The sequence below is a fragment of the Canis lupus genome, chromosome 4 (assembly GCF_011100685.1).
Source record: "Canis lupus familiaris isolate Mischka breed German Shepherd chromosome 4, alternate assembly UU_Cfam_GSD_1.0, whole genome shotgun sequence".
Classification (NCBI taxonomy): Eukaryota; Metazoa; Chordata; class Mammalia; order Carnivora; family Canidae; genus Canis; species Canis lupus.
This window is the reverse complement of record NC_049225.1, coordinates 64,437,277-64,455,627: the sequence shown is the minus strand read 5'-3', so window position 1 is coordinate 64,455,627 and position 18,351 is coordinate 64,437,277. Positions and strand designations below refer to the sequence as shown.

The following is an 18,351-nucleotide window of genomic DNA, read 5'->3' as shown; positions in this document are numbered from 1 at the left end:
GTTCGAGTTTCAAGGCAAGGTTGGGTAAGTTCTTCTGGGATGGATTGGAGCTTCACACTTGGGGCAGGCTCCATCTAGGACTTGGAAGGGGAGGCCAAGACCCTGTGCTTAGCAGAGGGCCTGAGCAGAATGCACAGTCTCAACCTCAAGAAATTTCTCCAATGAGATTTCACTTTAGCTCTCAAAACACTTCCTGAGAAGACAAGAGTAAATCCCAGGCTGCAGGCTGACTTTGGCAAGTAAATAAACATTGAGCTTAGTGCCCAACTTCATGTTTTAACTCTGTAACATTTTCATATAGTTGTAGGATGGGTCACATTTTGTCCCCTTTACTCTGGATCTCCAGGTACTCATGCAGCCTTTCAAACATGTCTGAACCCGATCCAAACTTCTTCCCTTTAACTCCACTCCCCTGGATCAAGTCTTCCAATGCCTGCCTAGGATTTTATCTAGTAGTTGCAACACTGTAGTTATGGAAAACCAAAACACAACCTCAGAACCTTTGTGTATATGTCTGTATGTTTATTCCTCCTCACAATCTCCTTGATACCAGTGTATAACAACAGGCATGATGTTTTTCAAATTCAGTTCAAAACCTGTCTTGTTTTGTTTTTAATTTTGACTACTGTGAATTCCATCTTAACTGAGATTAAAGATAGCAATAGGAAAAAGTTAAAATTACAAGTCAGTCGACTTAAAAATCAGGAACCTACACGGAAGAAAGTTTGTAATTGCTGGCTGATAATCCCCATGGCATCTCTTACTGGAGCACACCAGAACGCTGCAGGGGAGTAGTCAGAATGAGAATCAAGACTTCAGCTTCAGGCTAAAAAGTCAGGATAAGCTTGCGACTTACATTGCCACCCATGACTCAAAGAACATCTATTCTTTCAAATGACAGGTTTTCTAGTTTAAAGCATACGCATGAAAAGGAACATGCCTTTCACTGATGCATCATTGTTACTGTGGTTTAACTTCTTAACCCCTCTTCCTGTTGAAGACTCCGCCATAACTGAAGTGTCTACAGCTTTAGCTGCTAATTACATTTCCACCTACGAAGCTTGGAAAAATAAAATTTAGGAAAACTGTCTCCTTCCAGGTGTGCACTGGAATTTGTTTTAAATGAATTCATATTTTGGGTGATTGTGTAAAGGGCAAGTTCTTTCTGACAATTCAAATAATTAGTCAAATCATCATTTCTTGGCAAGTTCTATTTTGATTTATTAAAATCAATATATGCCTTTAAAAACAACTATTATTAAGACTCATTCGTTTGAATACTTTCACATTGTATACCAGAAAAGTATAAAATTGCTCAGACCATGTAAACTTCTGTTAGTATTTACAATTTATTTTCCTGTATTGTATTTCAATTATTAAATGTTATTGCTGCCTTCAAAAGGAATTTTAAGGAAAAATATGATTTTATATATTTTCACCCAGATTAAAAAAGCCCCAACATCCTGATGTTATTTGTTTCATGTATCTTACATACCCTTTGCTCAGCTTCCCCTAATGTCAACATCCTATACACCTTGGAACATTTATCAAAATTAAGAAATTATTACTGAGACATTCCAAGAGCTAAAATACAGAGTTTATTTGGATTTTGCCAGTTCTCCCACATGTCATTTTATATTTGTCCAAACTCTTACAATGTTCAACACCAAGAGAAAACTGTAGACCTTAGGTAATTTGATATAGGTTCATCAGTTCCAACAAATGTGCCACTTGGGCAGGGAATATTGGTAATAAAGTGATGCTTTGCATCTGTATGTGTGTGGCAGGGGTACAAGTGAGTAATGACAGTACCTTCCCCTCAGTGTTGCTGTGACACTTAAGCTGCTCCGAAAAACTTTAGTTTTAATAATAAATTCATTAATCATATTCCTATGTGTCAGTTTCGAAAGTTCCTATAATGTGCCATTTGATATATGCATCTATCCTTCTGCCACACTATCTTGATTATTAAAGTTTGTAGTACATCTTGAAGTTGTGTAGTGTGAATTCTTCAGTTTTGTCTGTTGCTTTAAGGATTGTTTTGACTTTAAGAACTTTAGTTACTTTTCATTTCCTGAGATGTCAAATCTATCACTTGTTGTATAATTTGGCATCAAAATGATTTGGCATAATTTGGCATCAAAATGATTTGGCATAATTTGGCATCAAAATGATTTGGTAAAGGAGAAATATATGTGCTGTCAATTAAAATCATGTATGTGAATGTGAATAAAGGTTAAAATTGTAGGTTGAACAAGAAACATCTGGCTTTTGGGATGGGGCTGCAAATTAAGCATACTAATGGCACATTTTTTAAAAAGTCCTTTAAAAAATGAATTTAGGGACCCTGGGTGGCACAGCGGTTTAGTGCCTGCCTTTGGCCCAGGGCGCGATCCTGGAGACCCGGAATCGAATCCCACGTCGGGCTCCTGGTGCATGGAGCCTGCTTCTCCCTCTGCCTATGTCTCTGCCTCTCTCTCTCTCTGTGTGATTATCATAAATAATTAAAAATTAAAAAAAATGAATATAGATGCACGCTATAAAACCAAAATGATATAGATGTGGAGAAAAGTTTTGTTTAAATAACTCAATATGATAAAATGTATCTACCTTGCCATGTTTTAAATTAATGTTCTATAATGTCATCTACTATTTCTTGTTCATTCACTTGGTATCTTGGCTACTTAATAGGGAAGCCAATTATCACTTCTATATTCTTGACCCAAAACATACTATAATTTTGAATATTGACCTATTAGTATACATATATCTTCTAAAAACTGTATTTCTCAGTAATATAAAACTATAACTAAATGTAGATGTTTATAAATAACAATAAAAATCTGCAATAGTATTTTACCAGCAATGTAATTCTTAAATTATCTACAAAAGAATTGACTGCTGTGGTACTTGTAAGTAAATTTTACACAAAGCATGCATAGGATATGAAATGATGCAAATATGGTAGTGTTGCAGTAAGAACTGTACTTTTATTACTACACATTATGCTATCAATAGTTACATTAAATCCTATTTAAGAGGCTAGTTCTAGTGTATGTACCTATTTCAAATGTAACTTCTTAAAATTTTATAGGCAAAGTCCCTCAATGAGCAATGAAAAGATGATTAAAAAAAGACGGTTGAATAGAAAAACAGCCGGCAACAGTAATTCATTTTGGATACAGTTTTACTTTTTATGAATAAGTCTGCAAAATATCAACATAAAGAGTGTACTTTTTTTATGAATACAGCCTTAATACTGAAAGCCAGTTCAAATAGTGAACATTTAAAAATTCTTATGACATGGGATTACACCCTTGTGGTTCACACAGCACATGTTGCATTGGTTTGATTTTTACTACTCAAAGAAGGGGAGAGTACAAGGCAAATAATTTGGTTTCTTTAAAAAGAATCTATGCCATTTTATTTTTCTATGCTATTTAGGAAATGACCAGGGTAATGCCATACAAAAGAGGTATCTGTCTTTATGGGCATTTCACATTTCATGTGTATTAAAATATCATTATCATTAATAAATGCTCACTTTATATGAGGTACTATCCAGAACCACTAGAAAACATGATACTTGACCACAAAGAACTTTGTGATTAAAGCAAGAACAGTATAAGGGATATTTACTAGCCTATATAAACATTTTACCAGCTCATTCTGCCCCATGGAACTAAAGTGAAAAGAATTAGCATTTGTAACTGCTGTCTCCTATCAGGGATTAGAGACTAGTGAAGTAAGCATGACTTTTGTTTCTCCTAGTTGAGAAAACAGGGCAAAAAAATAAATAAATACATCAGAATTTTGCCCTCTTCCTGACATTGTCAAGTCAGAGACACAAAGTAGTAGAGAGTCTTTCTTTGTACTATCAATGAACCAATCAAATAAACAGGCAACCTAAGAAAAACAACAAAACAAACAGACAAAAAACAAAAAAGCAAAACAACTTCAAGATATATTTTGCAGTTTCTTTATAAAGAAATTTCACAGCCGTTACTGTATCCCCAAAAAAGTAAAAAGTAGAAACAGAATCAGCTGTCCAGGGAAAATAAATTCCAAAGTATTACTATTTGGGTAGACAAGTAAGATTTCACCAATGAGAATCAAATAAGTTTGTTGTAACTGAACCCAAATAGTTGCAACTGTAAGTTATATAATTCCTGAATTCTTACTAAATTCCTGATTTAGACTGTACTGATAAGAGAAAATGCACTGTTTATTAGAAAATGAAATTATATTAGTAAGTTGGTAGAAAAGATCTTTATGGAGAAAGATCAAATCCTGATTACAGGGCAGCTCCAGTGGCTCAGTGGTTTAGCGCCGCCTTCAGCCCAGGGTGTGATCCTGGAGACCCGGGATGGAGTCCCACGTCAGGCTCCCTGCATGAGCCCTGCTTCTCCTTCTGCCCGTGTCTCTGCCTCTCTCTCTCTCTCTCTCTGTGTCTCTCATGAATAAATAAATAAAATCTTTTTAAAAAAATTTTTATTTATTTATGATAGTCACACAGAGAGAGAGAGGCAGAGACACGGGCAGAGGGAGAAGCAGGCTCCACGCACCGGGAGCCCGACGTGGGATTCGATCCTGGGTCTTCAGGATCACACCCTGGGCCGAAGGCAGGCGCTAAACCGCTGCGCCACCCAGGGATCCCAATAAATAAAATCTTAAAACAAAACAAATCTTGATTACATTTTTAGTATATTTAAATTTGGCAAATAACAGTTCAAAATTTGCATATTCTTTTTTTAAAGATTTTATTTATTATTCATGATAGACCCAGAGAGAGAGGGAGGCAGAGACACAGGCAGAGGGAGAAGCAGGCTCCGTGCAGGGAGCCCGATGTGGGACTCGATCCTGGGTCTCCAGGATCACACCCTGGTCCAACGGCTAAACCGCTGAGCCACCCAGGGATTTCTCCCAAATTTGCATATTCTTAATTTGTTACAGGTGACGCTTTCTTGTGGCATTCCTGTTTCCATAAATACGTACTTGAAATAAGACCAGGCATAATAAGCTTCAGCCAATATAAATTGCTTGAGTAAAGATGGTCAGAAGAGTCACTTAAAATAATGGCACTAACTTCTATCTCTTAAAACTTTACAAAAATAGTAATATTGATTAATTATAATAAGGAAATGAAATATAGAAAAAATGTAAAGAATTTGAGATTATTTGCAGTTCTTCTAGAAAGAAGTTGGGTTGATAGTGTACTCTTTCCAATTATTCTAAAGACGATATTTACATAAACATAAATGTTATATGTTACTTATTTAATAAGACTGAAACCATGCTATATCTATAGCATCATTATGAATATTGCCTTATATAATTAAATATTTGTTTAAATATAATTTTTAATTGCTCCATAATGTTTTCACTTTGTGGATGAATTTGAATCATTCTCCAATTCATGAACATTATTGTTGGGTCGTTTCCATTATAAATAGCTCTACATAAAAGTGAGTGATCTTAAACATAAATTCCTGACTAAATCTTTGGCAATGTTCTTGGGAAAACAAGTGGGTTACTGGATAAAACATTGTGACTATTTCAAATGTCTTGATCTATATTTCCCAATTGTTTCCTAGAAAATTTGCTATCACCACATCTCTAAAGTCAATGAAATTATTCATTTCATCTCACTTTTGCCAAAATTAAGTATTATCATTTTGGTGTTTGCCTTTTAAAGATATAAATAAAACATTAGTAGTTTAGTATTTTTTCATGTACTCAATATTTATGTGAATTTTTCAAATTCCTCTGCCTTTCCTAACTTTTCTACAAAATTTATGATAACTTAATTTTTCTTTTGATCTCTATTCAGGTTTTCCCCTTTAGCTAATTTATATGTTATAATAAATAAATTTTCTTCCATTCCTTTACAAAGTCTCTTTAGTTATTCTGAATTATTTTATGTAGTCACTACCATATTTACTTCAGGAATTTCTATTAAATTCACTTTAGGCAATAAGTTGAAGTGTCTGTAGTATTCTTTATTTGTTCACCTGCATCATATTTTAGATTTATGACTCCCATTAAGTTAATTTGAAGGCTTTCAACCATGTTTGTATGTGTGTGTTCTAGAATTATTTTTATTAAAACATAAAATATGTCCAATCACTGAAGCTTGAAAATATTTTCTCTGGGAAGCTATCTTGTCAAAAGTTTCATTAGAAGGGAAGTCTGACAATTTTTCCATTTCTTTTTTTTTTTTTAAGATTTTATTTATTCATGAGAGATACAGAGAGAGAGAGAGGCAGAAACATAGGCAGAGGGAGAAGCAGGCTCCCCGCAAGGAGACCAATATGGAATTCGATCCCAGGACTCTGGGATCATGACTTGAGCCAAAGGCAGACGCTCAACTGATGAGCTACCCAGGTGTCCCAATTTTTCCATTTCTATTCCAGTTTTGTTTCACTTAGCTATGCTTTTGGATGAAATCAAAGAGAGTAGCTTCAGAAGGTAAGTGAAAGAACTGAAGGAACTGAAGAACTGAACATAAGAAGGCCTTCTCTGGAATAGTGTTTCAGTAATTACACCTAAAATGCCAGGCAGTTGCATTAGGTAAACTCTTGCAGAACTGTTTTCATTAGATCTTAGGTAGGTAAGCAGGGAAGAACACCAATGGTTAACTCTCAAAACCAAGAACTAGAACAGGATGGATAGATTTTGATAGAGCTTAGAGGCAGTGAGGACATGAAGCCATGCTTTTCTTATGAACAGTCCAGTTGGGAGTCTGCAGAGCTAACTCATGGGGGCTGCTGGAGTAGAATGAGGCCATTGAGTAGCAGAAAAATGGGAAGAAGCACGAAAAAAGCAAGTGGGTGATGTTCAAGAACAACTTTTCAGTTATGCTGGTGTTATATTTATTAATTTATGTTTATGTTTTCTCCTCCATCATCACTCATCATCATGTTGTCATGACAATCTATAGTATCACAAATCATATATATTAATTAATGTATCATATATTTAAATGACCACTTATTCTGCATATATTTCCATATAAGGCATTGTGGAGAATACCAAGGAAATGATCATCACAATAGCATATAAAGTATATTACAGTTTATATAACAGCATCTTTTCATTTATTACCCAATTATAATTTGTTTGGAATTGGGTTGAGCAATAAATCCTGAGGACATGTCACCATGAACTGGTGAGGAAGGCATCTCAGAGGAAGTAGGATGTGAACAAGCTTTGGAACAGAGCATCTTACTAGGAAAGAAGTGTTTCTTTGACACTGCTGTATCATTAAAAGAGGTAGGGTAACAAAGTGGCATGCTAAAACTAATGTTGGACTATTAATCTGAAAGTCATTTGTCAAATGAAGTATAGAGGGGGAGATCAGGGAAAAGCAAGCCAGCTGAAAAACTACTTTTAATTATCTAGATAAATGATTAAGTGTCTAGAATACAGAAACTTTGCAGTAGAGTAGAAAAAAAAATCACTGAGTTCTGCTCAGTCAGAATATCTAAAGAGCTCTAGAATGTCCATCTTTTCTTCATTTGTAAAATGGAAAGTTTGGATTATCTTGAGGCTGCTTTCCATATCTAAAATACAGTCTTCTCCATATTCTTCTGAAAAGCAATGGAGGAAAACAGTCATATTTAATTAAGCCTTTAATTAAATCCTTAGGGTTTGGACTAGACCTTTGGTTGTAGCCTCCATCAACAAGATGTCAAAGCTTTCAGTTCTTACCTTCAGTTCAGTCAAAACTTCAAAAAATCATATGGATGAGTGGGAAGAAATATGTTTATGATCCACCTGGCCATGGAGTTTAACATCACACAGAGAAAGTCTTAAACACTTCTGAGCATTGCTAAAAAATGTATTTATATATGGACTTTTACTTCTGAATTCCAAGAAGTTTTTATTCCTGCCTTAGATATTAACATATTTAAGCAATAAGAATTTGGATTTTAGGAAACAGAGCTAGATAACAATCATAAAATATTAAAAAAAAAAAAAAAAAAAAACTTTCCATGTATTTACTCTTCCTTCCACTAGGAGTTCTACCCCTCACCCACATCAGGTGGCCCTAGCAATTAAGAAACAAATAAAAGCAGTAGGAGATGGTAACTCTGCCTTCCAGGAAATAGATGCAAATAAGGTACATTGTAAAAGAAAGGGTTGTAGAGAAGAAAGATGTACATTAAACTTTTATTCCCCTTTCTTAGACTCCCTTGTCCATTTCCTTTATATCATAGTCATTCTATTTTCCACTCAACCACAAGAAATATTTCCATAATGAAAACATAAATCAATTTTTGAAGACCTTTTAAAAATTAAAATGCATCCAGCCTGTGAGAGACAGAATGAATGACATGGGTTTCCAGGAGCAACAAGGAAGTTCCAGGAAATAAGGATTTTGAGCAGAAGTATCAGGTCATACCCTTCCAAAAGAAAGGAGGTTTAGTGTCCATGAGCACTAGAAAAAAGTAAATGTTTTCAATGGACAGATTGGTTGGCAAATATCAAGGATAATTTTCAGCTGAAATAAAATTCCAGGTTAGTTTTAGTCTTTTTTTTCCCCCTGACCTGTAATCATTTTTTCCCTCAACTCTCGGGACTTGACAGAAACAGAGCTAATAGTTGTACTTGATTTAGAGGAGTTTCAAAACCTGCACATAGATGGGAGCAGCGAAGTTTGTAGTTTCATTGATACAGAGATGTAATAAAGATTTAAAGGTAACAGCTGGTTCCTCAGGAAAAAATAGATGTCAGGCAAAGAGATGCAGGAGAAGTGTTTTCAAGACAAAAGAATGATGGTAGATTTCCAATCATATTAAGAAATAGTTTAGGGATGTCTGGCTGGCTCAGTCCATAGAGCATGTGACTCTTGATCTTGGGGTTGTGTGAGCCCCATTTTGGGTGTGGAGATTACGTAAAAATAAAATTTTTAAAGAAGGGAAAAATTTATAAAAGGCTTTTATGTAAACAATTATATGTGGAAAAGTGAACTTTAAAGAAAGGCAGACTTGCAAACAATGATACAATACAATTAATTATGCCAGGTTTTGTCACACTGTCTTTCTAAAGGTTAAATTTAATCCAAAAGTGTCACACTTGATGTTTTGAAATTCTTTTATCATTAAAGTCAGTGATACAGTGTGAGTCATACATCCAAAATTAATATTTTAGACTATTATATATATTTCTTTGTATTAGGATTCAGCTTTCCACTCAATGAAACCCATAACGACTTAGATGTTACTAGATGTAAGACTTGATAATATTTCAACAAACATTTGAGCTGATTTTTATAAAGGCATTTTTTGAAATTTTATGTAATGTTAATAATGTAAAATTCATTCTTATTCTGAAATGGTGTTAGTTCAAAGGCTTTGGAAACCAAAGTGTTCTTTGAAGTGCTTTGAAAGATTTTAAAAACATTGTTTGCAAACAAATTTGTTTTTTACAGACTGCTCTGCTCATTGACACACCAAGACACCACTTCAAACGTGATAGCAGAGCTGTAGACAGGCAGGAAGTTTCCCAAGCCGCCAGGGCTGTACCTAGACAGACAAGTTGCAATCCCAGGGAAAGAGACTTAAAAAAAAAAAAAAAAAAAAAAAAAAGGAAGGAAGAAAGAAAGAAAGAAATTCCAAGAATCTCTCAGACCAGAGGTTTAAAGTCATTCACCAAGTACACCAGTTTCTGTAACCAGAGCTTCTAGGTCCAAATGTTGTGCTATGGAGAGTGTGAAAACCAACGCTGCACACTATTGATCTCTGCAGCTAAAGCTGGATTTCCAAAGCAGAGCATGGTTCCTACAGCAGTGTCTTTGAACTTGGGAGATTAGCAATTGGTTTGCTCATCAGTAAAAATCTATTTTCAGGTACATTGTATCAACCATATGAACTGAAAATTAGTAGTTCCCACACTTTTTAAAAGAAAAGACCTTTTTCTTAAAATAATAATTTAAAAAATCCCATTTAATCCTGTGAAGTTCTCAGTGCATATTAGTTGAGAAAACATACAATATCCCAAACTAGTAAGAATGTATAATGTCTTCAATAAACTTCAATTTTGTCAATCATGAAAGTATTTACATCCTTTGAATTTGATATATATCTATATATATATAAAATATATATATAATTATAGTTTATTCATACATCATTTAGAGCTTAGGACCTCTTATAATAGCTATGAGGTTTGTAACATGGGAACAACTAACCACTCTTCTCTAAAATTTTATTTTGGCTCTTTTACATTAAAGCTTACTTACGTGGGATTTCCAACTAGGAATGTGGTTCAATTTACAGGCTTCTGAAAAGATATTTTAAAAATAAAGCAATTTATATTAAAATGCAACAGGAGAGTTTATTGTTAAGAACTTCATTGTAAATATTTGGATCAGGAAGGCTTTTTTATAAACAATGTATATTTGCAATACTTGACATGTTGTATGTTGGACAACAGACAAGAATTGGTCTGTATATGGAGTTATCAGACACGATATGAAAAGGAAGATCTTTAAACCAGTAATAACTTACTGTCTGGTTGGTAGAAGAGTAAATGTAATAGAGTTAGGATAAAGTAATCATAGATTAAATGCCAATTTAGGTATTTTTACCACACCCATATGTACAACATTTAAGAAAAACATACACAAAAACATGGCATTTGGCATAAAAATGATTGGGGGATCAGAAGTAAAGAGTGGCTCACAGAACTGCTTTGGTCAGAGGAAAGAAAATTACAAAATGTATTAACAATTAGCAGAAGTGGACGGGAAAAGATAGGCAAATATTGCACTTATATCTGAGTCACTGAAGAAGAGGTATGTAGGGTTCATATTAAAATTAATCAGTAAGAAGATATTTATTTTTAGGATCATAAAGACAATTATAGTAAAAATTCTTATTGTTGAATGCATAAGTAATAATGATGAATCTTAAAATGATAATATGCCTCTACCCATAAAAAGCCAGGGAGGCTACAAATCAATCTACTGGAAACTCCCTTCATTAACTCATTGACTTTATAAAATATAATTTGTGACTTAAAACATTAAAGGACATGAAAAATACAAATTTAACCATTAAAAATTAGAAAATAATATAATGATTTGTTTCATCAGTAAAAATATGAATAGCTATAAAAACTCAGGCACAAGAACTAAGAATTCACAGAGAGTGACTTTAAAACTTAGGAAAAAGGAAAACAAAAAAGTGTTGGAGGTGATCATGCTATAAAAATAAATCCTTTGTTATATTTTACTCAGAATATGAAAACTTTCTTTGTCCATATAATCTTTAAAGATGTTATTACAGTTCCTGTATGCTTAAGATTTGAAATAGAAGTATCTTTAAACATCTTATGGCTATTTGTTACCATAGTGAATTAAATAAGACATATTTTCATAATAACTTTTTTTCTTAGCCTTCACCCACCACTTGCTCAGCAACTTCTACAACACATATTTTGGGGGCATCTGAGTGGCTCAGTTGGTTAAGCATGTGTCCTCTGCTCAGGTCATGATCCCAGAGTCCTGGGGATGAAGTCCCACATCAGGCTCCCTACTCTGCAGAAAGCCAGCTTCTCCCTCTCCCTCTGCCTACCATTCCCCCTGCTTGTGCTCTTGTGCATTCTTTCTCTTTCTGTCAAATAAATTACATTAAAAACATATATTTTGTACTGTTGTTGTCACATATGATAATCAACTTCATAGAACTGCACTGCCTTTAATGCAGGCTCATTTTTGGTGGTTGAAGCAGTGTTACTGGAAGAAATCATCTTCAATTTCTGCTTACTATATTCCTAAAAAATATCTGTCCCCTGTATTTTTTGAGAAAAAGATACCAATATAATATCAACATTAAATAAGTGACATAGGTAGAATATATATCAATATTAGATTTCCATGTTAGATTACTTATTTGTACTTTTTCTCCTACTAATGTATAAAGATTCATACAATCTTTGCTTTCTTAGCAATTATCTCATCATGATACAAAATAAGACCAGTAGAAGAGAAAAAGTGCTATTGGAATGATAGTTAAGGAACCCATTAGGGATTAAAAGTGTGCCAGCTATTTATTTTTAAAAAGAAATGCTTAAAAAGACTTAGATAAATGTCAAAGGCTCAGGTGAACAAAATATGATTTTATTTTTCATCCTGTATATTATGAATTATTCGTTGTTGTTTTTTTTCACAACCCAGTGGAGAATGGAATACCTGTCTCTAATATAGAAGCCATTGCTCATAAACTCTCAACTCCCTAGGAGTTGATTGATTGGTTTTTGCACTTCCATTACCAACAATGGCTATCAGAAAAGACTCAGTCTTTGTGACTCTGAAAAAGGATTTTTGTTTATTTTTGTTTCTACAGAATGGAAAAAAAGCACACATGTATATAAATAGCAAATACTCAAATTGAACTTGAGATTTTGATGAATTTATACCAAGCATCACAATAAAAGGGCAAATAAGAAAAAAATTGTGAAGAAAAAGGCAGGAATCTTTTATATTGCTGAAAATATACATAGAGTTTTCTATGAGAAGACTTGGCTTATAAGGAAAAGTCTGGGTAAAATTTCAGGATTTAAGAGAATACCAATAAAGTGAAGATTGACATTAACCAGACCAGGCTATAAATACCACACAAAGAGACCAAACAAGTCCTCCCCTGACAGGTCTGGCCACCTCTCCCCTTCAGCACAAACCTATAATGAACAACACTGGAATAAATCCTGTTGTTCTTTTAGGATCAGCGAAACTTAATATGTTAGTTAAAGCACTTTTGTTTTTGGATGAGTTCAAATTTGTGTATTTACCTCATAACTGTGTTAAGTGTAGGTTAAATCATGCAGCGTAACAGTGCAGTCAAGTCTCGGCAAATGTCATCATTTAATCATCTCTATTATCTTTCTTGTCTTATCACTCAAACTAATATGACTTCTTTTCTCTCAACAGCATTTTGATGTGAAGGAGGAAACTCCTCTCATGTTTAAGAAAAATTTCTAATTACCTGTGCCGAGAAAAAGGAAAATATTAACATGGAAGTAAATATACCTCTTTTTTCTGTTCTATACTATACCCTTAAAAAATACTAGTGTGCAGAGCTTATTTTATATTAAAAGCACTGGCTTATATATATTTTTATTTCCTTTTAGCCTATGAAAATCTCTGTTCAATAATCTGTGGAGATAGTTTAAAGGTGACACGATGTTTAAATTAAAATCATGATGAGAATCTAGACTGTTCTTTTTTATTCCAGTGTGAAGCACAGTCCTAGCACATGGTAGGTGCTCAGTAAATATTTATTTCTTTACTAGTGATGATAATGACAAATTGGCCAATATCCTGTATACATTCAATGATACTGAACCCCAATAAACTCAAAGAGTGACAGCAGAAAATTTAGTTTTAGTTGTTTCTTGTCTGTTTCTTATGTTTATGATTGAGTTAAATTTGGTGTGCTTTTGTACTAACTTTTGAATTTTTAAATTTTAAGTGAAATTATATTCCTCGAAAGTATATAATTAAAAAGGGAAAGTTTAAAAAATAAATTTAACAATAAATTAGACTATTCAGGATCAAAACGGGACTAGTGGAACATATTTATACATATCACCTAAATATGCAGCCATTACTATCATACTGATAAGCACACATCCAATGAAGCAATGTTCTAAAAACGCACACAAAATGAGGTGGAGACACAAGTCCTTCATTATCTTGGCCTACTTTTTAGAGGATAAATGGGTCTAGAAGTACCTAGCTGGCTCAGTCGGTAGAGCATGGACTCTTGATCTCGAGGTTATGAGTTTGAGCCCCATGTTCGGTGTGGCAATTACTTAAAAAATAAATAAAAATTGAAAATTAAAAAAGAATCTTTAAAAGGTTAATGAGTCTAGCATAATAACATTTGACAAAATTGCCTATGGTTCATTTTTAAGCACAAAGAAGTATAACAATGATATTACTAGTAATCTTTTGGCATATATTAAACAATATAGTGTTATAATAATGAATACAGCAAGGTCTAAATATGTCAATTGATATGCATTCATAGATCTTGTCAAAGTAACTTAATCCATCAGAAACAGTCACATGCTATTAGGAAAAATATTTATTAATCCTTCCACTATGGACATTACAACAAGTATGTTGAGAGTAGAAGCAGTGATGCAAATGCAATTGATAGTATTGTGACATAATCTGGAGATGATCCAAAAGTCCATATCTAAGATATTATTAAATCAAAGTCTAATGTCATATGAAATATTAATATAACTAGGAAAAAGGAGGGATGTTACAGATTTCCCCATAATTTTTGTATTGCACAGGCCAATATAAAGAAGGTCTTTCGTGAAAACATTAAAAAAGACATAAGATGGAAAGAATATTTAAAGTTTCTGTCACATCATTAAATATGTTGGCAAAGACCTACTGATTACTTATAGTGACTGAGAAGACTGGCAAAGAGTGTAGAAACAGTGGGTTTTCTAAAACCTGTTGCAGAAAAATGTATTCAGGTTTTATCTTGTTCGGTGTACAGATAAACAGAGTAGTTCTTAAGGTGCATTACCTTTATTAAAGTGATAGATAAGGGCACCTGGGTGGCTCAGTGGTTGAGAGTCTGCCTTAGGCTCAGGTCGTGATCCCGGGGTCCTGGGATTGAGTCCGACATCGGATTCCCCATGGAGAGCCTGATTCTCCCTCTGCCTATGTCTCTGCCTCTCTCTGTGTCTCTTATGAATTAATAAATAAAATCTTAAAACAATAGAGTGATAGATAAATTTTATACAAGCTATATATTTTATTAAATTCTTGACTTTCAATTGCAAATTTTTCAGAGGTATACATAGTGATACATTTTTTACAAAGTGGAAATTTACTGACTCCTCCATGGCAGGGTGTTAGCACAAATATCTCAAATGAGACAAGAAACGCTATTTTCAAATAAACACATTTTGTTAACTAAAATTAGCTCAGATATAACATGGCTTTCTCATCATGCATATCTTGCTAATATTTGGAGCAAGCCAAAAACGCTCCACTTGGCCGTATATCAGCGTCATTGTACATAATGAAAACTGAAGATAAGGTATTAACAATCAAAACAGAACTTTAAAGTTTTGATTGGAAATGCTAAGCAAAATATATTTATTGATTTAAAACTCTGAATGAGTAATTTAGCTAATTTTGGAAACTGACATTGTTGAACACAGAATGGGTAAAAGATACATTTGAAAATTATTTTTCAAAGAAAGGATGATTTAAAATGGATGTGGACTTGCTCATCACCAATTTCAACTTGAAAATTTAACAATTAAGGATAGAAGCAGATGTTGGATAATGTTAGTGATTTAACCTTGAAACAATTTTCTGCAATTTCTCTGTTAGTCTTCTAGATGAGTTAAATTGAAGAGCCTCACAAAATTGCAGGATGAGCCATTAAAAAACTATAATTTGCAATTGTTTTAGGTAATGCAAAATTGTCTTTATATGATGCAACCCAAAATAAAATATAGAAATAATTTGGGTGTTATAGCTGCTAAAGATCCTAGCTCTCATTTACAATTCTCTTTGTAATCTTTTGCACTGAAAATAACTTTTCTATTCTCATTGCGTGCCTTCAGAGTAAATACTGTTTATTAAAACTTTAAAAAAATGCATACAAATATATTATCATTTTATGTATTTACTGTTTGTGGTTCTATGTTAATTTTAATTTAGAGAAAAAGTTTGACCTGCTAAAAGTGTTTGAAAAGTAAGTCCTAGATGTCCTATTCAAGTATTAATATCAAGGACATACCTCTAATTTCCTCATATAAAATATGGTAATTGTAATTACTTGACTGCCAAGGTTGTTGTAAGAATTACAGGTAATATGTGAAATATTTGAAGATAATTTAGGGAGCACTATTTAAGCACTGGGCACAGTGTCTGTCCTGAAATAACCATGCTATGCTATAAATTCTGTTATTATTATTACTGAAGGAGGTGCCCTGTTTGTGAATGAAGGAGAAAGGATTCATTGCATTGGGAACATCCTGGACTGTTTGGGAATTTCTGGCTTCCAGATTACAGCTCAGCTACTAATATTTCTTAACTTGTCATAGTTTCTGTTGAAAACCTAACAAAAAGCTGTAGGCATTCTCCCACGAGTATAAACTTTTGTATTTTTCCAATGATCACAGACTTCCCAAAGGATCTAGTGTATCCTGAGAGTCCAGATTAAGATCTCTTCCTCAAGTTTGGTCTTAGAGATCGTGGTAATGCAGCTAGTTCTTCGCTGAAATAAAACCAGGATTTTTTTTTCTTCAGAAATACATTTGACAAAGACAACAATTACAAGATTACAGAATTTACCTTATTGATTTATTGCTTTGTTGTTTGCAAAGAACACTCCTATGGCCATTAAATTGACCACTTGCAGACCTAAGCTCAAATTTCTGCATAGCCCCTTCTCTTCAAATGGAGAAGATGACTGGGGAAGAAGAAAGTAAGGACTGGCTTCCCTCTTGTTCTGGTAACAGGCCTAGAATTTTTGGAACTTCTTTCCTCAAGCTCCAATATGACACTCATAAAAATGGAAACATGAGTATCATTGATAAGCAAAAACTAAAGGAGTAATACAAATGAGCTTTTAAATTGAGTTAATGTTTTAACTTAGATTATTAACTTATATTTACCCAAATTACAAATTTTGTTAAGTGAGCCAAAGGGAATGCAACTCCTTTCTTTTATATTCTGAATGTTTTAAAAAGTTTTTTTCAGATAAAAGCAAAAGGATTTTCTCTCTCCTTTCTCTTAAAGAAATAAAAGATGTGGATGATTAGCATTACAGTATATCGGTTAGCGTCTCTGTTCTCTTCCTAATATATCAAATGTCAAAACTTCTCTCTTTAGAATAACAAAAATGACCTTTTGGTGCCATCAGCTCTGGCTGACCTTTGAGTAGCCATAACAGTGGCAGAGAAACAATAAAGATACATCAAGCGAGAGTTCCTTTTTGCCACTGGGATACTCAGGGCAGGAACCAGAGTACTCTACGGAATTTGAGCTCCTAAATTTTTTAAGTAAAAATTAACGAAAGGACTTTCTATTATGAGAATCAACTTTATGACCTTGAAGTGGTATTTAAGTATTTCAGTTAACATAAAACTTACAGCAGTCTGCACTTTAGAGAAAGCACCATTTTCAGAATATGCTTTAGTGAGTGATATAAACATCAACATTTCGAAAGCTACATATACAGCTTAAAGTAAATTTATTAATGGAAAATCTGGTTTAAACACAAGAGCTGTGTGGCATAATTTAAATAATTTAATACGGAATAATAGTTTTTTTTATTTTACTCCCTCCCATTAATTAAAATGTTAACATCAGCCTGTCACAGAGAAACAATTTCTTTTCAAAGGACTTGGAACCACACACTGGCTGATGTTTGAAATCCTGTATCTATATGATTTATCTGTAGGCCACCATTTGAACATTTATTATTTTTGCTGTCCAGACTTTCTAATTTTGTTTATGTTTTTCATGAAGTGTGGAATCACGATTATGAATTTATATAAACCCAAGCTCAGTAGTTCAATAAGATGAAAGACCTGAATTACTTCAGGACATTCCAGTATGTGCAAATTGGAATTCTGGTTACAATGAAGCTCCCTCTTTCAGTTAAGTTGGACAGAGGGAGAGGATCATTTCATCAAAGGGAATTGACCCTGTGTAAGAGAATTTAGCCTGTCAAACAACGGGTTCAGCCCATCAAATAAGGTTTCAGTAATTACTTATTTGCATGTTGCTGTTTGTTCATCGAAAGACACCTGTAATAATATTTCTCTTCTTTATTTTTGCTGTGATCTCTTAACTTTTTTTTCTTAGTTATCAGCTTTTTTAAAAAAATTTGACCAATCTCGAAGTCTATAGCAAAATAACTTGGAATCTCTCTTAAAATAATTAAACAGTTGTTCACTTTTCTCTTAGGCATTGGCATTTAAAGTATCTTTTAAAACAATGTGTTCTCTTTTGCAGAAATTTGCCTCATATAATTAAAATTTAGGTTTAAATTCATAGTAACTTTTGTTAGAAGACTTCTCGTAAAAAATTCTTGGTTTCATTCATTTATTCAGTGGGCACCTATTAAATATCTACTATGTGTTGGGCTCTTTTCTATGCTTTTGGAAACAAAAATGAATAAAACAAAGAACACATAGAATAAATCTTGTTGAATAATGCTGCATCTCTATTTCCTCTCCAATTCAGCTCTATCATGCTAAAGTGGTTGGGGGATTTCACAAAAACTGTTCATTACAACATCATTGGAGGAGGGGATGATGGGAATGAGAAAGAAAACAACACAAGCCATATAGTCAGTG

At 33.5% G+C, this 18,351-nt stretch overlaps 2 long non-coding RNA genes across 2 annotated transcripts; both read left to right on the top strand.

The window, feature by feature from the left end:
• On the top strand, window positions 1–13,275 carry LOC111095722. Its single transcript, XR_005357638.1, has 3 exons — window positions 1–24; window positions 12,935–13,023; window positions 13,135–13,275. It is a non-coding gene; the product is annotated as an uncharacterized LOC111095722 (long non-coding RNA).
• Window positions 31–1,090, top strand: LOC111095721. The gene is made up of 2 exons (XR_005357637.1): window positions 31–239; window positions 902–1,090. It is a non-coding gene; the product is annotated as an uncharacterized LOC111095721 (long non-coding RNA).
• Window positions 13,276–18,351: the final 5,076 nt, after the last annotated feature.